Source organism: Hibiscus syriacus, unplaced genomic scaffold (assembly GCF_006381635.1).
Source record: "Hibiscus syriacus cultivar Baekdansim isolate YM2019G1 unplaced genomic scaffold, ASM638163v2 tig00013960_pilon, whole genome shotgun sequence".
NCBI lineage: Eukaryota > Viridiplantae > Streptophyta > Magnoliopsida > Malvales > Malvaceae > Hibiscus > Hibiscus syriacus.
Window position 1 is genome coordinate 306878 of NW_024062312.1, and position 15904 is coordinate 322781.

General features: G+C 35.0%; 1 pseudogene; it reads right to left on the reverse strand.

The window, feature by feature from the left end:
• Positions 1-9116: 9116 nt before the first annotated feature.
• On the reverse strand, positions 9117-13780 carry LOC120206644 (annotated as a pseudogene).
• Positions 13781-15904: the final 2124 nt, after the last annotated feature.

A 15904-nucleotide genomic window follows, 5' to 3' on the forward strand; every position in this document is an offset into this window, starting at 1 on the left:
ATCTTCTGGAAGTGTTCTTTGAGTTATCTGACCTGGTTGGACAGAACAATCATTGAGTTTAGAAGATGAATTTGCCAATAGCATCTTCTGGAAGTGTTCTTTGAGTTATCTGATCTGGTTGGACAGAATCAAGCATTGAGTTTAGAAGATGAATTTGCCAATAGCATCTTCTGGAAGTGTTCTTTGAGTTATCTGATCTGATTGGAAAGAATCAAGCATTGAATTTGGAAGATGAATTTGCCAATAGCATCTTCTGGAAGTGTTCTTTGAGTTATCTGATCTGGTTGGACAGAACAATCATTGAGTTTAGAAGATGAATTTGCCAATAGCATCTTCTGGAAGTGTTCTTTGAGTTATCTGGTTTGGTATGAACCCAAAAAACCAATCATTGAATTTGGAAGATGAATTTGCTCATAGTAAAAATAAGGATACTCAATAGCATCTTCTGGAAGTGTTCTTTGAGTTATTTGATCTGGTAAGAACTACAGAACCAATCATTGGAATTAAAAGATGAACTGCATGATTATCTTCATTAAGAAGCTTCTTTTCAAGCTTCCTCTGCTTCTTCCTTTTCAAAAATCATAGCCCAAGTTTCGCCTTTGCTTGTAATTGGGATCATTGCATAATGACTTCCTATTTTTTACCAGAAGAAGTGCATCAGCAGCCTTAGTCATTTGAGCAGCACATATAAAATTTGCCAATTCTGCAATTGATGAATCTGGACCACATTTCTCCAGGGCTATTGAAGTTTCAGCCCATGAGAATCCCATTTTTGTCAAGTATAACAGTTTATTCTCCTCATCAGAATCAGAATTCAAGATTTCTCGGTATTAGAAGAACTATCGATATCTGTGAAATCATCTTGAAAGGTCACTTCATAATCAGATGAATTGTTATCAGAATCAACATGTTGCCTGAATGCAAGCTTTTCAAGAGCCTATACTATTGAGTTTTATTCTCAAGAGGTTTTGTGACATTATATCTACATCTACATTTGTCAAAGATGATATATTCTTTGATTTGAAAAAGAAAGATCTATTGGGTTTTTACAATTGAAGAAATATTCAATTCACCAATCTGAAATCAAATAACTTAACATTCATGCATCATATTTTAGGTGTTTACAAAAATAGGTGCATTTTCATTCATTTTTATTCTTGTTGAATTTTTAACAGGAATTTCAAAGATTTTAGCAAAGATTCAAATCTATCATTTGAAAGATTAGCTTTTCCAGAGAAAGTTCATAATGAGAAGAACTCATCTGAAGAAGGAAGAAGAAGTTCATAATGAGAAGAATTTGTTCAACCTTTTACCTGAATCCATCATTTGAGAGATCAGCTTTTCCAGAGAAAGTTCATAATGAGAAGAACTCATCTGAAGAAGGAAGAAGAAGTTCATAATGAGAAGAATTTGTTCAACCTTTTACCTGAATCCATCATTTGAGGGATTAGCTTTTCCAGAGAAAGTTCATAATGAGAAGAACTCATCTGAAGAAGGAAGAAGAAGTTCATAATGAGAAGAATTTGTTCAACCTTTTACCTGAATCCATCATTTGATGGATCAGCTTTTCCAGAGAAAGTTCATAATGAGAAGAACTCATCTGAAGAAGGAAGAAGAAGTTCATAATGAGAAGAATTTGTTCAACCTTTTACCTGAATCCATCATTTGAGAGATCAGCTTTTCCAGAGAAAGTTCATAATGAGAAGAACTCATCTGAAGAAGGAAGAAGAAGTTCATAATGAGAAGAATTTGTTCAACCTTTTACCTGAATCCATCATTTGAGGGATCATCTTTTCCAGAGAAAGTTCATAATGAGAAGAACTCATCTGAAGAAGGAAGAAGAAGTTCATAATTAGAAGAATTTGTTCAACCTTTTACCTGAATTCATCAATTGATGGATTATCTTTTCCGGAGAAGTTCATAATGAGAAGAACTCATCTGAAGAAGAAAGAAGAAGTTCATAATAAGAAGAACTTGTTCAACTTTTTGCATAATTCTATCGCAGAAGGAGATAGATTAGCATCAGCCTTTCTAGAAAAAGTTCATAATGAGAAGAACTCATCAAGAGCTTATTCAACCTTTTGAATGACTCTATCACAGAAAGGAGGTCATCATCATCCCCAGCAGAAAGTTCATAATAAGAAGAACTTATCTGGAGAGAGAGAAGAATTTATTCAATATCTCCATTATGATCAAAGTAAAGTCAAAATGGATAAAAAATTTTATTATCTTTTCATCTTTGCCCTATTCTTGTTAACACAAGAATGAGCAAAGAGGGGCAGCTGAAGATATTAATTTTTTATCCATATTATTATTATTATTATTATTATTATTATTATTATTATTACTATTATTATTATTATTATTATTATTATTATTATCATTATTATTATTATTATTAAATATATTAAACATATATATAAATAATAATTACAGACCAATTACAACTGGACCGGCCCAGTTACAAACAAACCAGAACCGGTCCAAATCAAACCAGAAACCCTAAACATTTGGGTTTCCAGTTAGGGTTTCCTAACCCTAATCTAAACCAGCCGCCTCAGCTTGCTGCCGTTGGATCTGGCAAGATCCAACGGTCCAGATGGCTCCAGAGGGAAACCCTAGGGTTTGATACCCTAGGGCCACGCGGCGCCGCCCCAGTTTCCACGCGGCTGCCGACACTTTCTCGCCGCCTCCGCCGCTGCCACGTCCCAAATAAAGACTCCAGAAGATCAACGCCAGCCGTCCATGCCATGGCTACGGGGTGAGTCACCACTGGTAGTCCGGTGACTCACTGAGACCCCATCTTCGGACTGGTCCGATGGCCACACCGGTGGTGGCTATAAAAGCCACCACCCCAACCTGAAAAAGAAAAAGGGGACAGAGACAGAGAATGAATGAGGAAAGACAGAGAACACAGAGACAGAGAGAGACAAAACAGAAGAAAAAAAATATATACATACTACCAACGATCTCAGCAACAAAGCAACAAAAAAAAAAGAAGGAAAAAGGAAGAAAAGAAACTTACCGAGGAAGCCCCGACCACCGGATCTCACCGGAACCTTCGAAACACCGAAGGTACTTTTGTAGATTCGCTCCGATTGGGAGCTTTTTAGGAGGAAATAACACCGGAACCGTCCTTAGGACGGTCCGATCTATCTATTAGTGTAAAAATATTTTTTTCCGGCCACCGGATGCGGTGGCCGGCGGTGACAATCACGGCGGCACACGGTTGCCGTCCGGTGACCGGCTTCCCTCCGGTGAGGGAAGCTAGAGAGAGGCGAGAGAGTTTTAAAACTCTCTCAGTTTAGAGAGAGAGAGTGAAATGAGAAATGAGATAGCTGGCCCTTCGGGCCAGCCGGTTTTGGACTTTTATAGTCCTTCCCGAACGACGTCGTTTCGGGAAGGACTATGCGCGTAATTAAACAATAGTTAAACCCCGTCCGCAGTTCTCCCAACTTATAAACTTTAAATTTTAGTCACTAAATTGAATTTATAATAATTTATAATTTGATCTCAAAATTTTATTTTTATTCATTTTAGTCTTTTATATTAAAATAATATATTTAGGATAAATAACAGATTTAATCCCTTTAATTTTAATAAATAATATTTTAACCCCTAGTTTATATTTTTAATTTATTTTATTATAATATCCGAATTTTAGATCATTTTATTTTAGTCATTAAATTATTAAATAAAGAAATAACATATTTAATCCCTATAATTTTGATTAATTATGAATTAGATTTTTAATTTTATTTTTACTATAATTTAGTCCGTTATTTTATATGTCTTCATTTATTTTATTGTTTTTAAATATATTGTTTTAGTAGTATTTTTATTGTTATTTTATTATATTATTAAATATTTTTATATATTCATAAATATATATATAATAAATAGTAATTTTTAAATATTTATTTTTAATATCGAAGAAAATGACAGTCTTAATACAACTGGATGTCCTATTCTGATATTTTAAAATTAAAAAGTAAACAATATTATTTAAATTAATATTTATCAATATCAAAGAAAAGAGCTGTCTTAAGGCACCTAGAAGTTCTTTTCTGATATTTTTAAAATATTTTTTTATAATTTTGAAATAATAGAATTATAAATTAAATATATTTTTGAATTTTTAAAATTTTAATAATAGAGACAATTTATAATTAAAAAGTACCAATTTTGGGCGTTGTAGGGGTGCTAATCCTTCCCTAAACGTAACCGACCACGAATCCCTTTTTACTATTAAAAAGAACGAATTTTTGGTTATAAATGCAGATCAGTTCATTTTTTTTTAATTGGTGTCTTCTTAAAACTCTTTTAAAAAAAATAATTTTTAGGTATTCGACCTACCTGACCCAAAAGGCCGATGGCGACTCCCAAATTATTTTCAAAACCATTTATTCACATCAATTTCCCCGCCAAATAAAAATTCGTGTCCGGACGAAAACCGGTTACGACATAATTATGATAATTTTTTATTATCATTGAGACAAAAATTAGCGACCTAGATCACATAAAGACCAAAGAAGGAAAAGGATAAAAAAATCTAACCAAAAAACTCGAATAAAATAAAGATGCGAAAAAATCTGACTGCATCAGTAAAAGAACCACAAAAGGTGACGAAGCTACTGAAAGACCACAGACAAATTGCAAATCAGAGTTAAGCGACGTGAGAAACCTATCCACGAACGCAAAATGTGTATACAAATCAATCCGAGGGTCCAAAGCAGGGAAGATCATCATGATAACAAATAAGCGTCTTCTTGAAGGTAGGGTTTATCAATTTGATTTAGTCTCGTGTCCGATGGAGTGATTGTTCTGGTATTGGTCAATTGTCAAATTTAGGAGTTACGGGTTTTTTTCATGTTGTGGATTGATTTCTAATTTCATTTTCTGCTATTGTTGATTTATATGTGGTGAGTTCAAAATTATAACAACTTACGAAAATGAAATTATTACAAGTTAATTTATTTTCAAATTATAACCTCTACATGCACATCAAGTCGTAATCACTATAGTCTGGTACTCCATTGAGACTCCTTCGATGATATCATTATCTCATCGCACTCAAAATAACTTGTAACCTATGAACGGAAACACATTTTGAACGCTGAGCTCACAAACTCAGCGCCACACATAGGCTTTACTATACTCCATGCATTCATAACATATGCATGCCAACAAGTATAATTAGAGAAACGATACTACAAATGTCATTAATGCTATCTAGCCATCTATATCATGCATATCTACGTTTCAGTCTCAATCACAACATAACAACAAGGATGAAGCTCAGGTCACGGAGCTCACACGCGCATCCAATCACAATATAATACCAAGGATGAGGCTCAGGTCACTGCGCTTAAACACTTTCCATATGAGGCTCGGGTCATGAAGCTCGAACTCTCGTCAACAACACACAAGCAGACATCATGGTCTAGTCTAGGGTCACACACACATCACAGGACTCATACCCCTTTAGCCTACGATATAGATACTTTGAATAAGACATGGGTCACACTCATATCAGGAACATACTTCTAGTGGTCCCACATAGCCAATACCTTGGGTGAAACCTGGGTCACATCTTCATTAAGAACATACATCCGACTAGCCTACTCCTCTAGAGTAATGGATGAGTCTAGGTTACAAATGCATTAGAGCAACATCCAACTAGAACATTTTTATAGTGCCTTAGAACCACTCTTAGTATATTTGGATAACCCATCATACATACATCATACAATAGATAACTGTCATACACAAGTAACTTGGGTTTCATTGTTGTTTCTCGAGTGTCAAACAAAGACATAAGTCTTGTAGAATCTTATCTCATAAGGTTCTTATGATTATCATGCATTTCATATTATCACCATAATATTATTATCGAGTCTTCATTATCAAGCTCGTGTTATAAAAGTAAACATCTCATCACAAATCATTAACATCCCACTATTAATCTTTCAAATTATTATCTTAGAATCATTATTCCTCCCATTATTAATCAATTATAATGTTTCTAGAATCTTCACTCGAGTCTTACACCATTGTTCATCAATTTACAACTTAAACTCTTATTAATTTACGTTATTTCACTCACTTAGACCCATGAGAGCAATTTAGTAATTTCATCCCTTCTAAGGGTATTTAGTAATTTCTCACATTTAAGCTAAGTGCTCGATCTCAACTTCTATTAAATTTTTTACTCTTGAGTATATTTCACATGATAAAGTCCATTGAACAATCATCACTGATACTATCAATACCTTTAAATGAGTATCAACATATACTCTAGAGTATCAGTACTCTCCCTGAGGATCAATACTAAAAATAGCCTCAAAATTCTCCTAAAATGTCCTTAGTATCAATACTCTTTCAAGTAGTATCGATACACCCTTGAGTATCGGTAACAAATTTAGTTTCGAAGATGACCAAAAATAGCCTAATTTAGTATCGGTACTACCCTCTACAATATCGATACTACCCTTACAAAATAGCCTAATTTTTTCCATTGTTAACTAAGTATCGATATTGTTCATCCAATACCGATGCTAAAACCTATAAATACATTGTTTCCATTGGGAAACACCCTTAAACTCATGTCAAACACTTGTTTTAATGCCTAAGTTGATTATTAAAGCTTATGAAAGTCATTAGGGTCATCATACATAATTTTGACACCAATGTAACGTCCAAAACGTCTATAATAATTAATCAAGCACCCAAGCCCGTACATGCTTTTCCACCCCATACAAGCAAGCAACGCTAGATGTTATGCACTAGAAGTAGTAGAGAAGAGTTAGAGTGTTTTACCTCATCATCCAATCTACCCAAATACCTTTCTAAATCCTCCAAGAACCAACCTTGCTTGACCATTCTCTTTTGGGGTTCTTGCACCACTCTTCCACTAACCAAAAGTCAACAATAATTTTAACATGAAAAAGGATGAATACCAGTTGTTAAATAAAAAAAATAAGCCATAAAAATGAATGAAAAACACGGGAGAAAGCTTTTGAAGCTCAAACCTTTCGAAACCTTTGAATGAACTCATAGCCAACATTGAAGAAGATGGTGAGCTCGCCTTAATCTTATGATCCAAAGATCATGAATCTTACTTTGGATTTTTTAATGGATGAAGTAGATTAATAAAGATGCAAGCTTTTCTTTCTTACTTACTTGGAAGGAAAAGAAAGAAGAGAAAAGATGAAAGGAAGGAGTTTTAGGGAAAATAAGAAAGAGAATTGGTTTGACCACCCCAAAAGTCACGCCTAAATTAGCCATAAACTCGCCCATATCAGTCATATTTTTCCTAAATAAGTCCTTTCTCTTTCACCTTAAGCTTAAATTTTTTCTTTTTATCTCCAATAAGGCTAATTTCTAATCCTATTGGACTCAAATTCGAACGAATGAATCTTCACGCTATAATAAATCTATTAAACAAATTCTTGGCTCAACATTCAAATATTGACTTAGAAAAATCGGGTCGTTACAACTGTTGTTCTTGATTTCGAGAATGACATCAACCCTATCAAATATTCAAATTGATTCAGGATTTGCCTTGGTTCGTCACCTGCAGAATTAAGTTGAACCTATTAGTAACGAGGTGATTTGGGGTTGTGAAAAGTTCTTTCTGCTTTTCTTTTTTGTTGGCATATTTGTCATTAATCTCTATTATTAATAAAACTTATTTACTGAGCCAAAAAAACAAAAATTTAGGGGCAAAAAGAAGCTATTATGGGTTTCCATGAATTGACAAATGCTTTAAAAAGGATATGAAAGGCCCAATGGCTTTGTTATGAGCTATTAATTGATGGGAAATTAAAAAGCTATCATCAACGCACCCTAATCATCAATTGGGGTGTTGGGGGTCCCTTTATTTTTTGGTGTCTTCTGAAATTTCTACCCCAAAGTTGAATAGTGATGGCTCAAGAAACAAGCCATGTGAGTGGGAGACTTGCACCTTTAAATCCCAAAAAGAATAAAAAAAAATTACTTTGCCCACTCCATAAGTCAAAGCATCAATTTAAAAAATAAAAAAAGGGTAAATTGCACATTTAGTACTTAAATTATAAATTTTGTTCTGTTTTAGTACTAAACTTTTAATCTTCTCAATACTTAGCGTTTTATTTTTGAACGAGATACTAAAATGAAACAAAAACTAAATTTTTTAACGGCGATGTACTAAAATAAAACAAAAATTAAACTCTAAGTATGATTTTGAAAAAAATTAAAAGTCTAAATACTAAAACAGACCAAAATTAATAATTTAGATACCAAACATGTAATTTAACCATAAAAACTACCTTCCCATTAAAGACAATGTGCAATCGATAACATTGTGGCCTTAATTTTACGTAAGTAGTGCAGCATGTATATATAAACAAAATAAATATATTGCAGCCAAACCTTATTTTAAAATGCTAAAAATAAAATCAACAAAAGGTGTCGTAAATCTTCAACAAAATTAAAAAGGCAGAACACCTAGTAAAACTCTACACAATTCAAGTAGTAAGCAATTTGATATCGCTTAAGTAAGATCTTGAGTTTGAATCTTTGTGTATGCAAAAAATTCATGTTAAGAGACGCACCCACCAAAATCAGATGTGTGATGTAGATCGATCCGGATTAATCAATACAAAACCTAATAATTTGAAAGATATTATCGAAACTCTTCGGACATATCGATACCCTATAACATTGAAACTTTCTTAAAACTACTATCGAAAATCAAGCAATCATCTTCAAAATTACACATATTTATATGGAACAAATGTAGATCTATAACAAATCAAATTTTCTTAGAAAGCAAATGAAAAAAAAAATTGAGTTAGGACCAATCCTATTGTATTATGTAAATTTTATTTGAAAATTATCACAACTCGATCTCTGTCACAAACACTTGATTTCTACAACGTGAAATATGAATACAAACGCAGAGAGACTAAACTGTAAACAATACAACAAAACACAGACCAGAAAGCAACCATCAAAGAAAATGAAGATAGAGAAAATCCAGAATCTTTATTTGGCTTGAATTGCTCACTGCATTAGGAGTTCTTCCTATTTCTATTTTTGTCCATCTATGGTAGTTGAAGAGTTCATCGGTTCTCTCTCTTTAGACAACTCTTTTACACTCTACAATTTAGCCACTGGATTATGTCATCCATTATGGTTTCTCGTTCCGGTTCGAATAGGAGATCATGCAACAGCCCTTCAAACAATTTGATAGTTTTGTCGGTTGACGCAGCCTCTTCATACAGTTTCCTCGAGGATCGAGGATCGGTTACGGTATCATCCATGCCGTGGAGAATAAATAAAGGAACTCTCAATCTGTTCATATTCTGCTGCAAGTAGGATGTAATTCTAAGAATTTCACACCCAGTTCTCACCCGGAGGGGTCCCGTGTATACCAACGGATCCGAATACTTGGACACCAGCGCCTCCGGGTCCCTGGAAACCGGCAAGCCCTTCTTATTCGAAACACTGACCTGGCACCTTGGCAGTAGAAATGATAGAACTGGGGCAAGCACCTGTCATAGGTAGAAGACACGAGGAGATGATGAATGAAACTACTCATCAGCTTCGTCATCGTTTTAAACTAATGCCTGTGTTGAACCACGTTCTTCCGAACCCGGAAAACCAGTTGGAAAGAAGATACGACTAATGGAAATGCTTACCAAAAAATCGGATTAGATGGCTGTACACCTACTGCTGGGGAAGTCGTTATAATGCCTGATACCTTGGCTTCGACCTTCGGATCAAGTACAGCCTAAAATGGAAAATAGTTGAAAGTTTAGTGGGACAAAATAGACGGAACTGTTTTGCTTTTCTGTTTCGGTAACAGAAATGAATAATGAACACATACATTAAAGAAAAGTAACAAACCATATTAATATTTCATTCAAAATTTACAGGGGAACTGCTGTTCTTTATGAAACCTTACCTTAAGGACAATCGCACCACCCGTTGAATGACCGAAGCAAAAGCATGGAACCCCGGGATTTTCGGCTAAAACCTTTTCAAGGAACATTTTCTGCAGCATAGTGGAAGACAAACAAAGATGGTTTAATTTGATCCAATACTCGATTCAAATATTATACTTTTGTCGATATGTTAAAACATACCATATCGGTAACAGCATAATCGAGACAATGAACATATCCATGTAGCCCATCACTTCCACCATGTCCTGCAGGATATGAAGAGCAAATATTGAAAACAAAAGCAAAATGAAGTGACCATCAACAATGAACCACCAAAGATAAAAGCTTACAACAAACAACTTCCATTTAAAAGAAGAAAGTTGCGAGCCATAACCCGGGGGATGGTAGATGAAGTTAGAAAGCATATTTTCAACTAGTCTTGGTTGATTTTATCATAGCGGTTCTGGAGATATATTGTTTTATGCTTAAGCTGCCACGCTGCAAGATGCAACATTCATCGAAGAAGGTTTCTCGTTTTTTACATCTTTTTACCAGGGAAACTTTCAAGTACTGTGGAAAATTTATCTAAACTGAAATCTGAGTAGCCTATAATGAGGAGAATATCATCAAAAACAGTACGTCGTGTTTCTACAGGTCATCTAAACAGGAAGATATTTTTGTTTTTTCAGATCTTCCTTACTATAAACACTTAAAAGTAAGCTTACTTATTATGACGTGCTTCAAGTGTTACTTTTTTGGCACCAATGGGCTTCCCCCAATGGAAATACTCAAGCCCCTGCAACATCCAAATATAGATGCATCGATGAAGAAAACGTGTCTCTAGAATCTAGACTATGAACAACATTAAATAGAAGATAACCCGTGAAGGATTATCTCAAGGAATGAAGGAAAAAGTTGTTTTAAAATCGATTTTACACTAGCATCGAAAACTAAAGTGTATATTCAACAAACATAAGCAGGCTAAAATGCCCTTTGTAGACAAAGCATTCTTTTATGTTGAGGCTGAAAACACATTTCTCCAAATAAGTAGGCAGCTGTATTTTGGCAATTCAAAGACTTCACAAAAAATAGTTGAAATTATCAAAAAATGATGAAGCCTTCCCCCTTTTTTCCTAATTTTTCTGTGTCCGTGATGTTCAACAAAATGGTAGAAGCTGCCTTCGTTTTTAACTTTACTTTTCCAGTTCTAGTTTCTAACTCCATTTTGAACATGATCTCTTCCCTTAATATTTAACAGTTATCTTGAAAGGATACATTGACTTGATTAGTGTCGAGAAAGTACAAGGAAAGTGAGTGTTGGAATCTTAGTTGCAGTGGTCAGGATACAAAGCCTGAAAACACACACACACGCACATATATATATATATAAAACACAAATTTATGAGCACATAACAAGAACAATATATCCCTTCATCCTAATATTTCCTTTCTACTGGGAGGCCAGCATCATATTATCACTCGCCATTACGACCAAAAGAAATCACCATAAAAATTCATATACAGTAAGAGGGACCTTGAGGCTCCAACAATAGATGTAGAATGAAAGGCACTCTTGATGGTAAGAATTATTGAAAATAAAATGTAGAAACAACTACTGGTTTACCAGAAATGGGTCAAGTTGACCACATAATATGAGCTCTGATTTTCATTCTACTCATGTACATCAAAAATACATGGCACGCAACATCAGTAAGACAGAATTCAGGGCCAAGAAGAATGTGATTTTACATGGAAATTGAACTTACCAATCCAGTCCATTCCATAGACCTTGAATCCGTTAGCATTTAGACGCTTCGCAAAATCGCTGTACCTCCCGCTGTTGTAAAAATGGAAACATTGTAAGAGAGAGAAACAAAAGGCCACAGAATCAATTGAACAGGACCTCTACAACGGCATCGGATTGAAAAACAAACCTGTGTTCATTCAGGCCATGCAAAAGAACAACTACTCCCCTGAAAAAAAAACATGCAAATAACATCACCATCAAAGTGAATAATAAAGCAACCAGTTTGAAAACAAGCATGCAAAATATAAAGAAATCATATAAGAAATGCACATGAATTATGTAGATCATTTATCAACGAAAATGCCCATAAATTAGTCTACGTGAAGTAAACTTCGATTAGTTGCTTAGTTTTCAAAGGATGAGCGAGAAACTAACTATTCTAATTTCATATTAATCAGTTAAAATTTTCACAGTTCGCCTTAAATTCTTATCCTCCCATCGAGCATATCAGAAAACATGGCCTAAACCGGCCAACAAAGACTCTTAATACCAAAGCATAAATGTCTTTGTCTACCATCCATGTAAACATCTAATTTATACATACAGTCGAATTCACTTCAAGCAAAGACAGATTTGAAACTTTTTCTCACAGGGATATTCTTATTTCAGTCCCTTAAAGCTCGATTTTGTTTCTTGCTTTTACATTTATAGTAAAAACTCTTCCAACATTCCCATTTGCTCATTTTAATTTATTACATTGTCTTCAGCACACTTCATAAAGTTCTCGCTTCATATTAACTAATTCTCAAGCATTTAACAAGAATATCAATTCCTATTAACTCACTAAGCATAAATAAAATAAATTTTACGCATGGAACCATCAGTGACAAAAGCATTTTGTGCTACCAGATTTTCCTTTTGAATAAGTCCAATTCTATAGGAAAATGTGCCAAATGATAACTCCCTTGGAAGATGGTAAGGCACTTGCAAGACTTTAGACAAATATGTGACAAACTATGGCAGAGACTATTGGAAATATTATCTCCTTAACAACTGCCAAAATATTCTACCAATATGCGGGAAAAAGAAGGTAGGGGACCATAACCAGAAGTCTAGGGTGTGCTTGGTTGATTAAAAAAGTGAAAGGATGGAAAGAGGAGAGTTGAAAAACAGAAATGTTTGGCCTCGCGATAAAAAGAAAGGTTATTCTCCGAAACGGGATTGAGCAGGTTATAGGTGTGTTAGTTGTCAATAACTAAAAAAGATTAAAACATATAATACCTTGTAATCACACCATAATATTAAAAACAAAGAGAGAGCAATCTTTTGGGCACCCTCCAGCTGCAGGGACTGGGATTAATAGGGCAGAAATAGAAACAAGACATTTCCTTTCATCCATGGTTTTAACCAATAGTGTCATTGGAAACTCAACCATTTCTGCAGGCTTCAGTCGGCATCCCTAAGCTATTTTCTAAGTAATTAAATTAAATTGAGAAGAAACCATTAGCATAAGCATAAACAAAAGTGAGCAAATTACTGTTTTTAATTGGAACCGACCTGACTATGACTGAAGCTGGAGTCCAAGACTGGGTGAATAGCGTGTCACCTCTTGCACTAGTGACCAGCGAAAACTCCCTCACCGTTTCGTCATCATCGTCCTGAACCACCCTCTGAATCGCCAGCGACCGCCTCGCGGCAGCCTCCTGGTCCACAACCACCGCCGCGCTCCTACGTGGCAACATCGCCACCGGAACCCTCACCACGGCCGACGAAGACGAACACCCTTTCCTCCGGCTCTCCTGTTTCTCTTCCCTCCCCACATTCTCCCCGGAACCGATCACGGAGGCACGTATCGTTCCCCGGAACGGCAAAAGAAGCATCAAAACGACGGCATTCAAAACCAACAAGAGACTCCTCAAAGCACGCAAAGAGAACAGCGCGTTTATACGACCACTCGCGCCTGAGGTTAAAGGCTCCACCGCCATTCTTTTGAAAGCGGACGAGATTAAACGATTGAAATCCTTGTATACAAACTTGGGTTTCAAATGGAGAACGTTCGTTTTCACATGCAAATGAGAATGTTTGTAAATTTTAGTTCCTCCGGGTATCACAATCGTTCTAGTTGATGAACAGATCATGGACAGGAAAAAAAAGGGTTAAATACCCGGAGTTTTGTTTCTCCTCTACACTAATGTTCTGGAAAAACGAAATCAATTTAAAACACAATTACCCAGAAAAACAAATATAAGGGCAAGGTGTATGGTGATGGAAAAAACTGATATTTTTTTAATTGGAAGCTTATCTGCAAAAATTTATGGTGGAACGAAAACGAAGAGAAGAAGAAACAGAATAAAAAAATTGGTTTTGGATTTGTCTTCAAGTTTTTTACTACACTACAAAAGTAGACGGAACAAAAAATGTGTTCAACATAGCGTAAGTCGTCGGGAAAATCTTTGAAAAACGTTAAAAGGATTTCTGTAAATTGATGGTTCTGGAAATTACAGGTGGCCGGGGCTGAATGGAATTATAAAAACAATAAAGAAAAACGTTAACTTTAATGGGACACGTGGCGGATGTCTAAGGCGAAGCACATGACGGTTTATGCGGCGGAGAACCAATGATGTCAGTCTTAAATAAAAATATTATCAGTTTTATTCTTATTTTTAAATATTTTTAGTCAAAAATTTAAGTAAAATAGGTTTGTTATCCCTATAAATCTCACGTTTGAGTCCAACAACTACAAAGTATTTAAAGATACATTGTTAAATAATTAAAAATCTTTAAAATAAATAATATCTCTTATAACCATCCTATATTAATAAAATAAATCATTAAAAAAATATTACGTTGCAATAATTATATTTTACGGACATAACATTTACTTGATTTAGATAAATAAATTATATAAAATTAAAATTAATTCAATCATAATAATAATAAATTTAAATTGAGCAAGCACATTTGGTTCGTTACCTTTTTTTTTTCTTTTCTTAAAGTTTATCATTTCTCTTCCTTCTAGACGAAACTATAATTATATTTAGAATTTATAAAAAAAAAATAATAAATAAAATTAAGAAACTCAAGTATTTAGATTAAAAAAATATTAAATGTTCATTAGATTTGGAGTTCTATATGGTATCTGATATGTCAAGAAGGAGAACTAATTACATTCAATCACTCAAGACTCGAGATGGTAGCTTGTGTTCCGATCAAGACGAATTACTTTGGCTAAAGCCGTTTTATCGACGATTCCATTTTACTCGATGCAATCCACCATGCTACCCAAAGGCACTTGTGCTGAAATTGAGAAGGTGATTCGTCAATTCTTATGGGGTAAAACACATGAGAAGCAAGGAATTAGTCTAATTAAATGGGACACAATCTGCTCTCCTGCAGAAAGGGGGGACTCGGCTTCAAGAAACTGGGAAAACAAAATGATGCTTTCCTCAAGAAGATTGCTTGTAATCTCGTACTATATCCGAACCAACTATGGGCTCAAGTGCTGGGAACCAAATATAAATGGAATGACATGGTTCGAGAGGACATATCCAGAAAAAAATACTCGAGGTTGTGGCGAGGAATCAGTCTAATATGGAACGATGTACGATCGAGTCTGACATGGATTATCCGAAATGGAAACTCCATTGATTTTTGGAAAGAACCTTGGCTAAGTGATAACGAACCTTTAATAAACCAGGTAAGTAATCCGAACTTGGCATCGAAATAACCGCTCATAACCGTTGCGGACATGGTGGATGAACAAGGACAATGGAAGTGGCCGCTAATAGAGACGTTACTTCCCCAGGAGATACTACACCAACTTATGGCAACCATGCCACCAAAACAAAACCAGATCACCGATAGGCCAGGATGGAAATGGAATCCAAACAGACTATTTACGGTTCGATCAGCATATGATATCCACACAGACGATACCTTAAGTGCAGAAGATAAAACATGGACAACAATTCCCAAGTATCGAGGAATACAACGAGTAAAAATCTTCTTATGGCTTATTGCTAATAAAAGCGTCTTCACAAATAGTGAGCGAGTACGTCGACATATGAGTACACGGGCCAATTGCGACATATGTGGAGCGGCGGAAGAGACAATCGACCATGTTCTACGAATGTGCCCAACAGCCCTGGAAATTTGGAAAAACAAGAACGTTTTGCGATAGATGCGAAAGACTGAGACCTTTTGTTTGGCTCCATAGTATGGGCTCTTT